This window comes from Tachyglossus aculeatus, chromosome 1 (genome assembly GCF_015852505.1).
Source record: "Tachyglossus aculeatus isolate mTacAcu1 chromosome 1, mTacAcu1.pri, whole genome shotgun sequence".
Taxonomy (NCBI): Eukaryota; Metazoa; Chordata; class Mammalia; order Monotremata; family Tachyglossidae; genus Tachyglossus; species Tachyglossus aculeatus.
In genome coordinates, this window is record NC_052066.1 from 104112971 (window position 1) to 104129845 (window position 16875).

The 16875-nt window shown below is 45.5% G+C and overlaps 1 protein-coding gene across 4 annotated transcripts in view; it reads left to right on the top strand.

Annotated features, from left to right (window-relative positions):
- The window catches only part of SLC19A3 (solute carrier family 19 member 3), a 71148-nt gene that overhangs the window by 14423 nt on the left and 39850 nt on the right, over positions 1-16875 (top strand). The window contains exon 3 of one of the 4 annotated variants that reach the window (XM_038752704.1): positions 9244-9312. The exons of the other annotated variants lie outside the window; for them this stretch is intronic. The gene's annotated coding sequence lies outside the window, so the exon portion shown is untranslated. The remainder of the gene's footprint in view (positions 1-9243; positions 9313-16875) is intronic. 4 annotated transcript variants of the gene reach the window in all.

The following is a 16875-nucleotide window of genomic DNA, read 5'->3' on the forward strand; positions in this document are numbered from 1 at the left end:
CCAACTTGTACTTCCCAAGCGCTTAGTACAGTGCTCTGCACACAGTAAGCGCTCAATAAATACGATTAAATGAATGAATGAATGAATCCAGAAAAACTTCTGTTGTGTGCTTTCTCTGACCATACAACTCCCCGAATGGGTTCAGGACTATTTTATTTAGCTCAGAACCTTTCCAAAACAGGGAAATTTGGGATGGTAAATATTACTATGATCAGCTTCAGTTTACTCCCAATAATAATAATGGCATTTGTTAAGCACTTACTATGTGCAAAGCACTGTTTTAAACGCTGGGGGGGATACAAGGTGATCAGGTTGTCCCATGTGGGGCTCACAGTCTTTATCCCAATTTTACAGATGAGGTAACTGAGGCATGGAGAAGTTAAGTGGCTTGCCCAGGGTCACACAGCTGACAAGTGGCTGAGGCAGGATTCGAACACATGACCTCTGACTCCCAAGCCCAAGCTCTTTCCACTGAGCCATGCTGCTTCCCAGTAAACACCTTGCTCTAGAGAAGGGACATGGCTTCTTGGAAGGTGCACAGATGACTGCAGGGAGTCAGGAGACTCAGTGCTTAGAACAGTGCTTTGCACATAGTAAGCGGTTAATAAATGCCATCATTATTATAATTCCATCTCCTCCACTTGCCTCTTGTGTGACCTTGGACAAGTTATTTAACTTCTCTGTGCTGCAGTTTCTTCATCTGTAAAACAAGGATTATATTATCTGTTTGGTTCATCCTTCGACTCTGAGTCGCAGACTGAGCCCTCTCTTTCCTCTCCCCCTCCTCTCCCTCCCCAAGGTTCAGTTCTTGGTCCCCTTCTGTTCTCGATCTACACTCACTCCCTTGGTGACCTCATTCGCTCCCACGGCTTCAACTATCATCTCTACGCTGATGACACCCAGATCTACATCTCTGCCCCTGCTCTCTCCCCCTCTCTCCAGGCTCGCATCTCCTCCTGCCTTCAGGACATCTCCATCTGGATGTCTGCCCGCCACCTAAAACTCAACATGTCCAAGACGGAACTCCTTGTCTTCCCTCCCAAACCCTGCCCTCTCCCTGATTTTCCCATCACTGTTGACGGCACTACCATCCTTCCCGTCTCACAAGCCCGCAACCTTGGTGTCATCCTCGACTTGGCTCTCTCATTCACCCCTCACATCCAAGCCGTCACCAAAACCTGCTGGTCTCAGCTCCGCAACATTGCCAAGATCCGCCCTTTCCTCTCCATCCAAACCGCTACCCTGCTCGTTCAAGCTCTCATCCTATCCCGTCTGGACTACTGCATCAGCCTTCTCTCTGATCTCCCATCCTCGTGTCCCTCCCCACTTCAATCCATAGTTCATGCTGCTGCCCGGATTGTCTTTGTCCAGAAACGCTCTGGACATATTACTCCCCTCCTCAAAAATCTCCAGTGGCTACCAATCAATCTGCACATCAGGCAGAAACTCCTCACCCTGGGCTTCAAGGCTGTCCATCCCCTCGCCCCCTCCTACCTAACCTCCCTTCTCTCCTTCTCCAGCCCAGCCCTCACCCTCCGCTCCTCTGCCGCTAATCTCCTCACCGTGCCTTGTTCTCGCCTGTCCCGCCGTCGACCCCCGGCCCATGTCATCCCCTTGTCCTGGAATGCCCTTCCTCTGCACATCCGCCAAGCTAGCTCTCTTCCTCCCTTCAAGGCCCTACTGAGAGCTCACCTCCTCCAAGAGGCCTTCCCAGACTGAGCCCCTTCCTTCCTCTCCCCCTCGTCCCCCTCTCCATCCCCTCCATCTTACCTCCTTGCCTTCCCCACAGCACCTGTATATATGTATATATGTTTGTACATATTTATTACTCTATTTATTTATTTTACTTGTACATATCTATTCTATTTATTTTATTTTGTTAATATGTTTGGTTTTGTTCTCTGTCTCCCCCTTCTAGACTGTGAGCCCATTGTTTGGGTAGGGACTGTCCCTATATGTTGCCAACTTGTACTTCCCAAGCGCTTTGCACGCAGTAAGCGCTCAATAAATACGATTGATTGATTGATTGATTGATTGATCCCCCCGCCTTACCTCCTTCCCCTCCCCACAGCACCTGTATATATGTGTATATGTATTTATTACTTTATTTATTTATGTATTTTATTTGTACATATTTATTCTATTTATTTTATTTTGTTAATATGTTTTATTTTGTTGTCTGTCTCCCCCTTCTAGACTGTGAGCCCACTGTTGGGTAGGGACCATCACTACATGTTGCCAACTTGTACTTCCCAAGTGCTTAGTACAGTGCTCTGCACAAAGTGCTCAATAAATACGATTGAATGAACGAAAATGAAAAGTATGTATTACGAGAAGCATCACAGTGCAGTGACTAGAGCACGGGCCCGGGATCATGGGTTTACTTGAATTACAATCAAAAATTGAGATTTGGAAATGAGAGTTACACTGGGTTTTCAAGACTCACCTGTGGCAAAAGGGAAAAGAAACTTTGGCTTTGAGATCAAACCGTGGCTTTTCACTCATTCATTCAATCATATTTATTGAGCGCTTACTGTGTGCAGAGCACTGTACTAAGCGTTTGGGAAGGACAAGTTGGCAACAGATAGAGACGGTCCCTACCCAACAACGGGTTCACAATCTAGAATTGGGAGACGGACAACAAAACATGGGGACAGGTGTCAAATCCATCAGAATAAATAGAATTATAGCTACATGCACATCGTTAACAAATTAGAATAGTAAATATGTACAAAATAAAGAGTAATAAATCTGTACTTTTGAAAAGTAACAGGGATGCCAACTGCTGAAAATAATTTCTGTACAGTACAAATTCATGTTACTGACTCTCAAACACGTTTGCTGACAGATCATGAGCAGCGCAGAGCAGGTGGGCAAGGGGGAACGGCTGTTCACGTGGGAGCAGCCAGTCAAACTCACAGCGAAGTGTAGCAAGGCCTCGAACACCCGCCAATTGGGATGTGGAGGCGGGAGCGGTGATGGTCCTGGGATCCCTCCTGCCGCTATCCTGGGATGGCAGCCTCCCCTTTCTCGGACACAGACACTTTTTTTGCGGGTTGTACAGGCATGTGCAATTGTAGTTCATTTTCACAGGACACCCATGAACTCGTAGATGGTTGGCAACCATGGTCGGAAACATGGTCTTCCGAACTGGAGCTGTTGAAGGAAGGAACAAGGGACACAGAGAGTGACAAGGGGTGAATTCCCTTCTGAGCTGACAACCCCAAGTGTGCCTTCCAGCTCCTTTTCCCCTTCCCATAGACTTCTTAGCTTTGTTTCCGTATGTAGGAATTGACGATTTCCACGACTCGTGAGAAGCAGCACAGCCTAGTGGATAAAGCATGGGCTTGGGAGCCAGAGGACTTGGGTTCTAATCCTGCCTCTGACACATTAATATTTACCATCCCAAATTTCCCTGTTTCGGAAAGGTTCTGAGCTAAATAAAATAGTCCTGCCTCTGTCATTTACCTGCTGGGTGACCTTGGGCAAGGCACTTAATTTCTTTGTGCCTCAGTTTCCTCAACTGTAGCACAGGGATTTAATACCTGTTATTCCTTCTACTCGACTGAGAGCCCTGTGTGGGACAGGGACTGTGCCTGGCCTGATTTAATTCTATCTATCCCATCGCTTAGAATAGTACTTGATACACAGTAAGCACTTTAAAATACCATAAAAAATGGTATGAGGCCTTCATTTTTCTGAGAAAATTGGACACTGCTTAACCAGCCAAGAAATCTCTCTATCTGAGTGTGTCGGTGTGCAGAGTGTCTTATAACAGTTCTGTTCAGCAGTGGATAAAATACCATAAAAAATGGTATGAGGCCTTCATTTTTCTGAGAAAATTGGACACTGCTTAACCAGCCAAGAAATCTCTCTATCTGAGTGTGTCGGTGTGCAGAGTGTCTTATAACAGTTCTGTTCAGCAGTGGATAAAATACCATAAAAAATGGTATGAGGCCTTCATTGTTCTGAGAAAATTGGACACTGCTTAACCAGCCAAGAAATCTCTCTGAGTGTTTCGGTGTGCAGAGTGTCTTGTAATAGTTCTGTTCAGCAGTGGAAATGGAATGGGATGTGTGGGAATGTAGCTACAGGAGCTTGAGAATCCATCTGTATACTGTTAAGTGATTTGCCTACAGAAGACTGAAATTGTAATAGGGCCATTGTTCCCTGAGGGAAAAATGTTCATTTTTACCAGTAGTTATAGTTGTATAATGTGAGCCCACTGTTGGGTAGGGACCATCTCTATATGTTGCTAATGTGTACATCCCAAGTGCTTAGTACAGTGCTCTGCACACAGTAAGCGCTCAATAAATATGATTGAATGAATGAATGAATATAATGCTTTTCTTAAGTTCTTAACTACCCTTTTTTTCACCCTCACAACACTCTAGAGGATTATATTGCATACATTTCTGCGAAGAAGTGCTTTTCTTTTTCGGAGGGTACCACTTACATTCCATACCACCAGATAAAGTCATTGCAGACCCCCTCCTTCCCATTCTCAGTAGGGAAATCCAGTGTTGGGAATGGATAGAGTTCCAGGAATATAGCAAATTTTAACAGTAAACATCATTTACAGGGAGGTTCCTCAGTATCTAAAGCGAATAAGTAATTAGCAGTCTATCCCCTATCCTCCCTAGGAAAACAAATAGTGGTTTATCTGTAGGCCAGATAATACAAGAATCACAAACTGAAGAGCATTGCTGTATATCACTGCAAGAATTCAGGTGATACAGTTAACTGCAGCAAGGACAAGACTAGAAATCCGGGGCTTTTGGTTGTCAGCCCATCAATCCGTCCATAATAAAAATAGTCATAATTGTGATATTTGTTAACTGCTGGGCTAGCTACTAGAAAACCAGATTGGACATAGTCCCTGTCTCTAATGGGGCTCAATTTAAGACAAAAGTGATACTAGGTATTTAGCCCCCATTTTACAGATGAGGAAACTGAGAAACAGATAAGTGAAGCGATTTCCTGGAAAGAAGGGTTTAGGTAGTATTGTCCTCATCTCAATCACCATGAATCAGTGTAGAAGTCGAAGTCAGTCTCTTGACTTCTCAATTTTGACTTGAGCAGGACATAACACTTTTAAATCGATTTCTTCATGTGTGTCATAATATGAGTTCCATTCTATGGGGACAGTCCTTGCTGTTCTTTGGAAGATCTTTTGGAAAGTGTTATGGAATGGTAGACTAGTGTAACTGAATAAATTTAAGAAAGCTCCGTAGTGCATATGGGATTCATCGAAGGTTGGACTCTCCATCTATAGAGGTATATATTAGTTTCAGTTTAAGAAAAATGATAGTCCATAGGTATGGCCCATTTCCTCATCTTCAGACTGGGTTAAAATTAGATGGTCAGACCAGAAGTCAAAGAGGCTAAAATAATGGACTCCATCCAGCAGGGAGAAAAATCTGATTGGAGAATTGATTCTTATTACATGTTAATTTGTGTACTTGCTAGCTGGATTATCTGAACCATTTAGGATCATTTTTTTCCTTCTAAAGTAAATAGGCTCTGTTGAGATAGAAACACAGAAAATTATTTCCTCATGTGCTGATGACTAGGTGTTTAAAACTGACAGGGCACAGATTTGAGATGTTAACCCGAGGTGTTTTTATTCATTAATATTGGAACCATATCCTAATGGATTATGAGAATATTACTTTTTGTTTTGCATAAGACACAAATTATATTTAAAGGAGGCTATATATATTATATTCTATTATTATTCTATTATTATATATTATATTATATGTATATTACATCCGATTCCTTCATAGCATGGGGCTTTACTACGCACTTTGAAGAAAACACTAAATCATTATGTTCATTAAGGCCTTTATTATGTGCTTTTAGGGAATTAGGGAATTGGGGAGCGCTTCTTTCCACAGAAGAACTCTGGGCATGTCACTCCCCTCTTCAAAAATCTCCAGTGGTTGCCTATCAGTCTTCGAATCAAGCAAAAACTCCTCACTCTCGGCTTCAAAGCTCTCCATCCCCTCGTCCCCTCCTACCTCACCTCCCTTTTCTCCTTCTACAGCCCAGCCTGCACACTCCACTCCTCTGTGGCTAACCTCCTCACTGGGCCTCGTTCTCTCCTGTCCCGCCATCCATCCCTGGCCCATGTCCTCCCCCTGGCCTGGAATGCCCTCCCTCCAAACATCTGCCAAACTAGTTCTCTTCCTCCCTCCAAAGCCCTACTGAGAGCTCACCTCCTCCAGGAGGCCTTCCCAGACTGAATCCCCTTTTTCCTCTCCTCCCCCTCCCCGCCCCGTCGCCCCTCTCTCTCCCTCTGCCCTACCCCTCTCCCCTCCCCACAGCACTTGTATATATTTGTACATACCTATTGCTCTATTTATATTATTAATGATGTGTATATAGCTATAATTCTATTTATTCTGATGGTATTAACACCTATCTACTTGTTTTGTTTTCTGTCTCCCCCTTCTAGACTGTGAGCCCATTGTTGGGTAGGGACCGTCTCTATATGTTGCCGATTTGTACTTTCCAAGCGCTTAGTCCAGTGCTCTGCACACAGTAGGCGCTCAATAAATACAACTCTACTTCTTGGCTGCTGTGTGACCTTGAGTAAGTCACTTTATCAATCAATCAATCAATTGTATTTATTGAGCGCTTACTGTGTGCAGAGCACTGTACTAAGCGCTTGGGAAGTACAAGTTGGCAACATAGAGAGACAGTCCCTACCCAACAGTGGGCTCACAGTCTAGAAGAGTGGGCTCACCGTCTTTAATTCTCTGTGCCTCGGTTACCTCATCTGTAAAATGAGAATTGAGACTGTGAGCCCCATGTGGGACAGGGAGTGTGTCCAACCCGGTTTGCTTGAATCCACCCCAGTGCTTAGTACAGTGCCTGGCACATAGTAAGCACATAACAGATACCACAATTATTATTATCATTAACTGTTTGCATTGTATCTACCCCAGTGATTAGCACATAATTTGGTACACAATGGGTGCCTAGCTGATAACACAGTTCTTATTAATGCCCTGGGATTGGCAGGGTCTGGACAACAATCAATCACTCTGTAGAATTTATCGAGTGCATACTGTGTACAAAGTGCTGGGCAAAACTCTTTTTTATTGTATTTGTTTAATGCTATGTTCGAGGCACTGTATTAAGTGCTGAAATAGACGCAAGCTAATCAGGCTGGACATAGTCCATGTCCCACATGCGACCTCACAATCTTAATCCAGTCAATCAATCAATCAATCAATCGTATTTGTTGAACGCTTACTGTGTGCAGAGCACTGTACTAAGCGCTTGGGAAGTAGAAGCAGTGTGGCTCAGTGGAAAGAGCCCGGGCTTGGAAGTCAATCAATCAATCAATCAATCAATCATATTTATTGAGCGCTTACTGAGTGCAGAGCACTGTACTAAGCGCTTGGGAAGTACAAATTGGCAACATATAGAGACACGGGTTCAAATCCCGGCTCCGCATCTTGTAAGCTGTGTGACTTTGGGCAAGGCACTTTACTTCTCTGGGCCTCAGTTACCTCATCTGGAAAATGGGGGTTAAGACTGTGAGCCCCATGTGGTACAACCTGATTACCTTGTATCATCCCAGTGCTTAGAACAGTGCTTGGCACACAGTAAACACTTAACAAATGCCATCCTTATTATTATTATTATTAATCACCATTTTATAGATGAGGCAACAGACACAGAGAAGTTATGCCGTGTTGGAAACAGCATGGCCTAATGGACAGAGGCTGAGCCTGGGAATCAAAAGGTCATGGGTTCTAATCCCTCCTCCACCACTTGTCTGCTGTGTGACCTTGGGCAAGTCTTTTTACTTCTTTGGGATTCAGTTACCTCATTTGCAAAATGGGGATTGAAACTGTGAGCCCCACGTAGGAAAGGGATTGTGTCCAACTCAATTTTGCTTGTAACCACCCCAGCGCTTAGTACAATTCCCAGACACATAGTGTGTGCTTAACAAATACCAAAATTATTATTATTATCATTATTATTGTGTGATTTAAGGCAATACAGCAGAATATCCAACCTTATTAGCCTGTATCAAAGAGTGTGGCACATAGTAAGCGTGTACTGAATACCATAATACTACTTTTTTTTTTTAAGTGGCAGAACCAGGATTAGAACACAGGTCCTTCTGATTCCTAGGCCTATACTCTATCCTCTAGGCCATGCTGTTAATAATAATATTAGCATTTATTAAGTGCTTACTGTGTGCAAAGCACTGCTCTAAGTGCTGGGGAGGTTACAAGGTGATCAGGTTGTCCCATGGGGGGCTCACAGTCTTAATCCCCACTTTACAGATGAAGTCACTGAGGCACAGAGAAGTTAAGTGACTTGCCCACAGTCACACAGCTGACAATTGGCAGAGCTGGGATTTGAACCCATGACCTCTGACTCCAAAGCCCATTCTCTTTCCACTGAGCCACGCTGCTTCTCTTGGAAGCAGTTTATTGGAAGACTACCACAAAATCCCTGACCTCAAGGGATTACCAGCTAACAAATATCCTTCCCTCTTAGTGACCAGCCTAGAAAATATCTTGAAACATAACCCTAAGATGAGACAAAAGTGAGAAATATATAATAATAATAATAATTGTGGTATTTGTTAATCATTTTCTATGTGCCAAGCACTGTATTAAATGCTGGGGTAGACATAAGGCAATCAGGTCCTACATGGGGCCCACAGGCTAAGTAATAATAATGGCATTTGTTAAGCGCTTACTATGTGCAAAGCACTGTTCTAAGCACTGGGGGGGATACAAGGTGATCAAGTTGTACCACGTGGGGCTCACAGTCTTCAACCTCATTTTACAGATGAGGTAACTGAGGCTCAGAGAAGTTAAGTGACTTGCCAAAGGTCACACAGCAGACACATGGCGGAGCTGGGATTAGAACCCATGACCTCTGGCTCCCAAACCTGGCTCTTTCCACTGAGCCAAGTATTGAATCCCCATTTGGCAGACGAGGGAACTAAGGCAGCATGGCTCAGTGGAAAGAGCACGGTCTTTGGAGTCAGAGGTCGTGGGTTTGAATCCAGGCTTCGCCACATGCCTGCTGTGTGACCTTGGGCAAGTCACTTCACTTCTCTGAGCCTCCGTTCCCTCATCTGTCAATGGGGATTAAGACTGTGAGCCCCCCCGGGGACAACCTGATCACCTTGTATCCCCCCAGCGCTTAGAACAGTGCTTTGCTCATAGTAAGCGCTTACCAAATGCCATCATTATTATTATTAAGGCACAGAGAAGCAAAGTGACTTGCCCAGGATCACACAGCAGACAAGAACCCACATTATCCGATTCCCAGGTGAGTGCTCTTACCTCCTTCCCTCCTTCCCTCCTCCTTCCCCCCATCTTACCTCCTTCCCTTCCCCACAGCACCTGTATATATGTATATATGTTTGTACATATTTATTACTCTATCTATTTATTTTACTTGTACATATCTATTCTATTTATTTTATTTTGTTAGTATGTTTGGTTTTGTTCTCTGTCTCCCCCTTTTAGACTGTGAGCCCACTGTTGGGTAGGGACTGCCTCTATATGTTGCCAACTTGTACTTCCCAAGCACTTAGTACAGTGCTCTGCACACAGTAAGCGCTCAATAAATACGATTGATGATGATGATGATGCTCTTTCCACTGGGCCACACAACACAGCTTCTGTACTCAGATCTATCATAGTGGCAGTTATGAAAAGCTCACAGTAGTTGGAGGTTACATTCACCCCACGTCCCCCGATTTCTTTCAGAAGGCATTTTGGCTTGGGGGCCTAGGGGCGGGGTGAAATGATCACCTGATGGGAAAACAAGTGGCTTTGGGTGGTTTGTTGATCCCTCCCAGACAAAGAGAAGAAGGATCTGGAGACAAGGAGGTAAGTTGGGGGCCTGGGGGCCTGGTTGACCCCTGAACTTGGATAGGCCGGGGGAGGAGGACACCCCATTTCTCTCAGAAGGAATTTATCATTGGGGTCCCCAAGGGCAGAGTGAAATGCACTTCTGAATGGCCAATGGCTCTGAGAGCTATATGGTTTCATCTTCTAATCAATCAATCAATCAATCGTATTTATTGAGCGCTTACTGTGTGCAGAGCGCTTGGGAAGTCCAAGTCGGCAACACATAGAGACGGTCCCTACCCAACAGCGGGCTCACAGTCTAGAAGGGGGAGACAGAGAACAAAACCAAACATACTAACAAAATAAAATAAATAGAATAGATATGTACAAGTAAGATAAATAAATAAACAGAGTAATATTCTAGACTGTGAACCCACTGTTGGGTAGGGACCATCTCTATATGTTGCCAACTTGGACTTCCCAAGCGCTTAGTCTGGAAGCGCTCAATAAATACGATTGAATGAATGAATCCCAGAAAGAGGGAAGGAGGGCACATGTCTGTTGTGCGAACTTCAAGTCACTTCGCTTCTCTGTGCCTCAGTTCCCTCATCTATAAAATGGGGATGAAGACTGTGAGCCCTACGTAAAGAGGGACTGTGTCCAACTGGATTTGCTTGTATTTTCCCTAGCGCCTGGTACAGTGCCCGGCACATTGTAAGCGCTTAATACCACAAAAAAGTGCTGGGGACAAGTTGGGGTTTGGGGGGCGCTGGTTGACTCCCTGGCTCGGGAGTCAGAGGTCATGGGTTCAAATCCCGACCCCTCCACTTGTCAGCTGTGTGACTTTGGGCGAGTCACTTCACTTCTCAGGGCCTCAGTTCTCTCCTCTGTAAAGCTCTCCCACCTCAGTTTAACCAAGCAACATTCCCATCACCCAAAGCTGCTTAACTTCTCTATGCCTCAGTTACCTCATCTGTAAAATGGAAATTAAGACTGAACCCCATGCAAGACGTGGACTGTGTCCCATCTGGTTATCTTGTACATACCCCAGTGCTTAGTACAGTGCGTGCACATTCATTCATTCAGTCAGTCATATTTATTGAGCACTCACTGTGTGCAGAGCACTGTACTAAGGTCTTGGAAAGTACAATTCAGCAATAAAGAGAGATAATCCCTGCCCACACCGGGCTTACAGTCTAGCATAATAAACGCTTGACGAATATCGTAACAAAGAGGACAGTTACATAATTTATGAAATATTTTCGCTCCCCAAGGATTACCGTCACAAACTCTGACCCTGTTATCTGGTGAAGTCCTCCAAGATGATCCAAGATTTTCCCAGACTGAGCCCCCTTTTTCCTCTCCTCCTCCCCATCCCCCCCGCCCTACCTCCTTCCCCTCCCCACAGCACCAGTATATATGTTTGCACAGATTTATTACTCTATTTATTACTTGTACATATTTACTATTTATTTTGTTGATGATATGCATATGGCTTTAATTCTATTTGTTCTGACGATTTTGACACCCGTCTCCATGTTTTGTTTTGTTGTCTGTCTCCCCCTCTAGACTGTGAGCCCGTTGTTGGGTAGGGACCGTCTCTGTATGTTACCAACTTGTACTTCCCAAGCGCTTAGTACAGTGCTCTGCACACAGTAAGCGCTCAATAAATACAATTGAATGAATGAATGAACGAATGAATAAAATGGGGATGAAGACTGTGAGCCCCACGTGGGACAGTCTGATCACCTTGGATCCTCCCCAGCGCTTAGAACAGTGCTTTGCACATAGTAAGCGCTTAATAAATGCCATCATTATTATTATTGGAGAAGCAGCGTGGCTCAGTGGAAAGAGCCCGGGCTTTGGAGTCAGAGGTCATGGGTTCAAATCCCGCCTCTGCCAACTGTCAGCTGTGTGACTTTGGGCAAGTCACTTCACTTCTCTGTGCCTCAGTTCCCTCATCTGTAAAAATGGGGATTAAAACTGTGAGTCCCCACCCCCCGGGCAACCTGATCACCTTGTAACCTCCCCAGCGCTTAGAACAATGCTTTGCACATACTAAGCGCTTAATAAATGCCATCATTGTTATTATCATTATTATTATTCCACCCTCCAGACTGTGAGCTCCTTGTGGGCAGGGATTGTCACTGCTCATTGTTGTATTGTTCTTTCCCAAGCGCTTAGTACAGTGGTCTGCACATGTATATATGTTTGTACATATTTATTACTCTATTTATGTATTTATTTATTTTACTTGTACATATCTATTCTATGTATTTTATTTTGTTAGTATGTTTGGTTTTGTTCTCTGTCTCCCCCTTTTAGACTGTAAGCCCACTGTTGGGTAGGGACTGTCTCTCTATGTTGCCAACTTGTACTTCCCAAGCGCTTAGTACAGTGCTCTGCACACAGTAAGCGCTCAATAAATACGATTGATTGACTGATTGATTGATCTATGTATTTTATTTTGTTAGTATGTTTGGTTTTGTTCTCTGTCTCCCCCTTTTAGACTGTGAGCCCACTGTTGGGTAGGGACTGTCTCTACATGTTGCCAACTTGTACTTCCCAAGCGCTTAGTACAGTGCTCTGCACACAGTAAGCGCTCATTAAATACGATTGATTGATTGATAGTAAGCGCTTCAGAAATACGATTGATTGGATGTGAAAGAATGAATGACTACCCTCCCCCACTGGTGCGCGCTCCCCACCCCATTCCCATAAGAAGGAATTTTGCCCTGAGGGTCCTTAGGAGCAGAGCTTAATAGTCATCTGATAGGAATGGTAATGCCTGACCCTTCCAAAGAGAGACTTATTTGCATCAAACTAATCTTGGTTATTTAGCTGGTCTGACCCTAAACCCAATTCTCACTTTATCAATCAATCAATGGTATTTTTGAGCACTTAAGATGTGCAGAGCACCTTACTAAGCACTCGGGAGAGTACAAGCCGGGTGGCTTAGTGGAAAGAGCCCGGGCTTTGGAGTCAGAGGTCAGGGGTTCAAATCCCAGCTCCGCCAATTGTCAGCTGTGTGACTTTGGGCAAATCACTTCACTTCTCTGGGCCTCAGTTCCCTCATCTGGAAAATGGGGATTAAGACTGTGAGCCCCCCGGGGGACAACCTGATCACCTTGTAACCTCCCTAGCGCTTAGAACAGTGCTTTGCACATAGTAAGTGCTTAATAAGTGCCATTATTATTATTACTATTCTCTGGGCCTCAGTTACCTCATCTGTAAAATGAGGATTAAGACTGTGAGCCCCCATGGGACAACCTGATCACCTTGTAATCAATCAATCAATCAATCGCATTTATTAAGCGCTTACTGTGTGCAGAGCACTGTACTAAGCACTTGGGAAGTACAAGTTGGCAACATATCATCATCATCATCATCATCATCAATTGTATTTATTGAGCGCTTAGTGTGTGCAGAGTACTTTACTAAGCGCTTGGGAAGTACAAGTTGGCAACATATAGAGACAGTCCCTACCCAACAGTGGGCTCACAGTCTAAAAAGGGGAAACAGAGAACAAAACCAAACATACTAACAAAATAAAATAAATAGAATAGATATGTACAAGTAAAATAAATAAATAAATAAATAGAGTAACAAATATGTACAAACATATATACATATATACAGGTGCAGTGGGGAAGGGAAGGAGGTAAGATGGGGGGATGGAGAGGGGGGCGAGGGGGAGAGGAAGGAAGGGGCTCAGTCTGGGAAGGCCTCATGGAGGAGGTGAGCTCTCAGTAGGGCCTTGAAGGGAGGAAGAGAGCGAGCTTGGCGGATGGGCAGAGGGAGGGAGGGCATTCCGGGCTCGGGGGAGGACATGGGCCGGGGGTCGATGGTGGGACAGGCGAGAACGAGGTACAGTGAGGAGATTGGCGGTGGAGGAGTGGCGGAGAGGATGAGAACTTTAACGAGAAGGGTAGCGGTGTGGATGGAGAGGAAAGGGCGGATCTAGGCAATGTTGAGGAGCTGAGACCGGCAGGTTTTGGTGACGGCTTGGATGTGAGGGGTGAACAAGAGAGTGGAGTCGAGGATGACACCAAGGTTGTGGGCTTGTGAGACGGGAAGGATGGTAGTGCCGTCAACAGAGATGGGAAAATCAGGGAAAGGGCAGGGTTTGGGAGGGAAGACAAAGACCTAAAGCTCAACATGTCGAAGACTGAACTCCTTGTCTTCCCTCCCAAACCTTGTCCTCTCCCTGACTTTCCCATCTCTGTTGACGGCACTACCATCCTTCCCGTCTCACAAGCCCGCAACTTTGGTGTCATCCTTGACTCCGCTCTCTCGTTCACCCCTCACATCCAAGCCGTCACCAAAACCTGCCGGTCTCAGCTCCGCAACATTGCCAAGATCCGCCCTTTCCTCTCCATCCCAACCGCTACCCTGCTCATTCAAGCTCTCATCCTATCCCGTCTGGACTACTGCATCAGCCTTCTCTCTGATCTCCCATCCTCGTGTCTCTCTCCACTTCAATCCATATGTCATGCTGCTGCCCGGATTATCTTTGTCCAGAAACGCTCTGGGCATATCACTCCCCTCCTCAAAAATCTCCAGTGGCTGCCAATCAATCTGGGCATCAGGCAGAAACTCCTCACCCTGGGCTTCAAGGCTGACCATCCCCTGGCCCCCTCCTACCTCCCCTCCCTTCTGTCCTTCTCCAGCCCAGCCCGCACCCTCCGCTCCTCCGCCGCTAATCTCCTCACCGTACCTCATTCTCGCCTGTCCCGCCATCGACCCCCGGCCCACGTCATCCCCCTGGCGTGGAATGCCCTCCCTCTGCCCATCCGCCAAGCTAGCTCTCTTCTTCCCTTCAAGGCCCTGCTGAGAGCTCACCTCCTCCAGGAGGCCTTCCCAGACTGAGCCCCTTCCTTCCTCTCCCCCTCGTCCCCCTCTCCATCCCCCCATCTTACCTCCTTCCCTTCCCCACAGCACCTGTATACATGTATATATGTTTGTACATATTTGTTACTCTATTTATTTATTTATTTATTTTACTTGTACATATCTATTCTATTTATTTTATTTTGTTAGTATGTTTTGTTTTGTTCTCTGTCTCCCCTTTTAGACTGTGAGCCCACTGTTGGGTAGGGACTGTCTCTATATGTTGCCAATTTGTACTTCCCAAGCGCTTAGTACAGTGCTCTGCACATAGTAAGCACTCAATAAATACGATTGATGATTGATGATGATGATGAATTCAGTCTTGGACATGTTGAGTTTTAGGTGGTGGGCAGACATCCAGATGGAGATGTCCCGAAGGCAGGAGGAGATGTGAGCCTGGAGAGAGGGGGAGAGAGCAGGGGCAGAGATATAGATCTGGGTGTCATCAGCGTAGAGATGATAGTTGAAGCCGTGGGAGCGAATGAGGTCAGCAAGGGAGTGCGTGTAGATCGAGAACAGAAGGGGACCAAGCACTGAACCTTGGGGAACCCCCACAGTAAGGGGCTGGAAGGGGGAGGAGGAGCCTGCAAAAGAGACTGAGAAAGAATGACCGGAGAGATAAGAGGAGAACCAGGAGAGGACGGAGTCTGTGAAGCCAAGGTCGGATAGCGTATTGAGGAGAAGGGGGTGGTCCACAGTGTCGAAGGCAGCTGAGAGGTCGAGGAGGATTAGGATAGAGTATCAGCCGTTGGATTTTGCAAGCAGGAGGTCATTGGTGACCTTTGAGAGGGCAGTTTCCATGGAATGTAGGAGACGGAAGCCAGACTGGAGGGGGTCGAGGAGAGTGTTGTTGAGGAATTCGAGGCAGCGCGTGTAGACACTCGTTCAAGGAGTTTGGAAAGGAATGGTAGGAGGGATATGGGACAATAACTAGAAGGTGAGGTGGGGTCAAGAGAGGGTTTTTTTAGGATGAGAGAGACATGGGCATGTTTGAAGGCAGAGGGGAAGGAACCAGTGGAGAGTGAGTGGTTGAAGATGGAAGTTAAGGAGGGGAGAAGGGATGGAGCGAGAGATTTCATGAGATGAGAGGGAATGGGGTCAGAAGCACAGGTGGCCGGAGTAGCACTTGAGAGCAGGGAGGAGAGCTCCTCTGAGGATACTGCTGGGAAGGATGGGAGAGTAGCAGAGAGTGTTGAGAGCCGGGGGGTTGGAGAAGGGGGGGAACATATAGAGACAGTCCTTACCCAACAGTGGGCCCAGCGCTTAGAATCAATCAATCAATCATATTTATTGAGCACTTACTGTGTGCAGAGCACTGTACTAAGTGCTTGGGAAGTACAAGTTGGCAACATATAGAGACGGTCCCTACCCAACAGTGGGCTCACAGTCTAGAAGAACACTGCTTTGCACATAGTAAGCGTTTAATAAGTTCCATCACTATTATTATTATTACAACAGATTTAGCAGACACATTTGCTGCCCATAGGGAGTCTAGAGGGGGAGACGGACATCAATACGAATAAATAATTCATCCCTTCAATCGAATTTATTGACCACTTACAGTGTTCAGAGAAGCAGCGTGGTTCACTGGAAAGAGCACGGGCTTAGGAGTCAGAGGTCATGGGTTCTAATCCCGGCTCCGCCGCGTGTCAGCTGTGTGACTTTGGGCAAGTCACTTCACTTCTCTGGCCTCAGTTACCTCATCTGTAAAATGGGGATTAAGACTGTGAGCCCCATGTGGGACAACCTGATTACCTTGTTATTTCCCTCCCCACCCCAGCGCTTAGAACAGTGCTTGGCACATAGTAAGCACTTAACAAATGCCATCATTATTTATTATTATTATTCAGAGCACTGTACTAAACTCTTGGGAGAGTGTAATACAACAATGAATAGAAAGATTCCGTGTCTACAACGAATTTACGGTCTAGGTTTTAGATTTTAGCCCTGAGGCTTCTCCACTCCTGCAAGAGCTAATCCTAACCCCAAACCTAAAACCAAATCTTTAGCTCCATCTTTACCTATTACCTCATCCCTAAACTAATCTTAACCCTAACCCTAGTGTGTGTGTGTGTATGTGTGTGTTGTTTAGCAGCATGGCTTAGTGGAAAGACCATGGGAGTTAGAGGAAGTGGGTTCTAATCCC